Source organism: Palaemon carinicauda, chromosome 34 (genome assembly GCF_036898095.1).
Source record: "Palaemon carinicauda isolate YSFRI2023 chromosome 34, ASM3689809v2, whole genome shotgun sequence".
NCBI lineage: Eukaryota > Metazoa > Arthropoda > Malacostraca > Decapoda > Palaemonidae > Palaemon > Palaemon carinicauda.
In genome coordinates, this window is record NC_090758.1 from 51,849,860 (window position 1) to 51,852,359 (window position 2,500).

Below are 2,500 nucleotides of genomic sequence, written 5' to 3' on the forward strand. Positions count from 1 at the left end.
TAATAATAGTAATAATAATAATAATAATAATAATAATAATAGTAATAATAATAATAATCATAATAATAACAACAACAACTATAATAATAATAATAATAATAATAATAATAATAATAATAATAATAATAACAATAATAATAGTAACAATAATAATAATAATAATAATAATAATAATAGTAATAATAATAATAATAATAATAATAATAGTAACAATAATAATAATAATAATAATAATAATAATAATGATAATACTAATAATAATAATAATAATAATGATAATACTAATAATAATAATAATAATAATAATAATTATGCCCACCTGCAGATGATAACGATAGTTATTGACGACGAAGGATCTCAGCAGATCCTCTCTATAGTCAGCATCGAATCCTTCCTGGACTTCTTGCTGACTCAGGATGTCAAGGAGGCTGGCAGCTGTCATTCCTAGAAGGAGGTCAACTGGAGTTCGACCTTCCTTGCCTTTGAAGTCAAGAGGAAAAGAAAAAAAATTCTTATTTTCTGTTTATAGTCGAGTGATTAAGAATATTACTTGGTATAGGCAATTGGAGATATTTTGGATATACGAGTGAGTCCTTGGGCGGAAGTTAAGTTTTATATTATAGTTTAGAAATTAGGAATTTTATTCTGTTTAAAAGTATTTATTCATTATGCAAGGATTTCAGTTCTTAACTGTACATATCTGTGTATATAAAAAAAACTACAACAACAACAACAACAACAAAAGCATCTGCGTCTAGAACTCTGCAGGACATTGGCCACATCCATGTCCTTATTCATGACTGTGGTTTAGCTAGTTTTCATCACCATGCTTGCCAACTGCAGATTGGTGATGGTGGGATATTTATGTCTGATTTCTCACAACAAATATAGTTACTGTGGCAATACACTAACCCTTTCATCACGTTAAGGTATCCCCACTCACAAAGGGAGGTGTATCTATCTATCTATCTATCTATCTATCTATCTATATATATATATATATATATATATATGTGTGTGTGTGTGTGTGTGTCTGTGTATATATATATATATATGTGTGTGTGTGTCTCGATGTGTATAGAGTTGTATATATGTAATATAATACATCTATGTGTTTAAGCTGTATTATTCATCTCATGCATTGTGAGTTACGACCCTAAATAGGCTAGCTTTTATAATAAATTAAATGTTTTTGTGTATGAGTTGATAAACATACCAAATCCATCTAGGAAAATTTAGAAGTTAAACTTACCCATTTTGCTTTGATGATTTTTCCAGTCAGGTTTGATAGTAACACCATCAATGCTGGGGCCAACAGCCACTTGAAACTTTGGTGTCTTAGTTGAACCTTTGCGAACATTAGGTTAATGTTATCTCCTTTTATAGAAGTCATATTTTTTTTAAATCATAATTAATATTTCGACAGAAATATTAAGGCCAACTTATTATTTGTCTTTCATAATACTCATTGAAGTATCATTATACTGAAAAGAAATCATCTTGAGTTAAAAGCATTTACAAGAAAACAGTCAAATCATACATTGTTAGGTTTAGTATAAATTCAAATTACCAATAATATTTTGGTTTTAAAAAAAAAATACCTTTAGGTATAAAGATGGACATTTGATCGAAATTTATATTTAATATAAATTCTACTACAGATAATTAAAAGTTCTTTAATAAAATAATCTTGAGTTAAAATGATTTCCAATCAAACATTAAAGTCCTACGGTATATTATTAGGTTAAATATAAACTTAAATTTCTAAAAGAATTTTAGTTTTCTAAAACATCCCTTCATGTATCTAAATAGACTTTTAATTAGAATTTAGTTGTTTGTTACTAGAAATAATTTTTACGTATCCGCAAAAATATATATATAATTTCCAGACTCTTCAATTACCCATTAGTAACCTAAAGTCATTACCTGATATGTAGAGAAAAAAAGAACCAATTAATCTTTCTTTTTTTGCCATATTGTTTAATTAATTGTATCATTAATCTCTTATAATTTTTTCTCTTTCCAGGAATATCATACCCATCAAAATTATAGAAAAGAAACTGTAACTACAGCATAATTAATCAAATTTTAAGAGAGATATTAGTTAACAAGTAATGAAATTATAATGACAGAAAAAGAAAAAAGAATAGTTACATTTCATTAGTGTTTCTACCTATTTAGATTCCATGTAGCTCATTTGTTGTCTGAACTCTGTGGAGACTCATAGTCAGGGGCAGAATAATTACTAAAAACAGCATAATTTATTATGTAAAGTTTTTTCCCTATAATTCTACCATATTATATGAGTGGAAAGATTGCAAGCTCAAATTGTATAATTGCCAAAATATAAAGATTTTCCCTTTATTATCTTAGAATGTCTTATTGTTATTTAAAAAAAAAATATATTCACTTCCTATATAAAACCAAAAAGATTAATATGTAAATAACTTAAAATTATGATCTCTTTTATAATAAATTGCAAGAGTCTAGCTACATACAG

General features: G+C 26.3%; 1 pseudogene; it reads right to left on the reverse strand.

Moving 5' to 3' along the window:
- Positions 1–2,500, reverse strand: part of LOC137626914 (neuroligin-4, X-linked-like) — a 50,848-nt pseudogene that overhangs the window by 4,626 nt on the left and 43,722 nt on the right.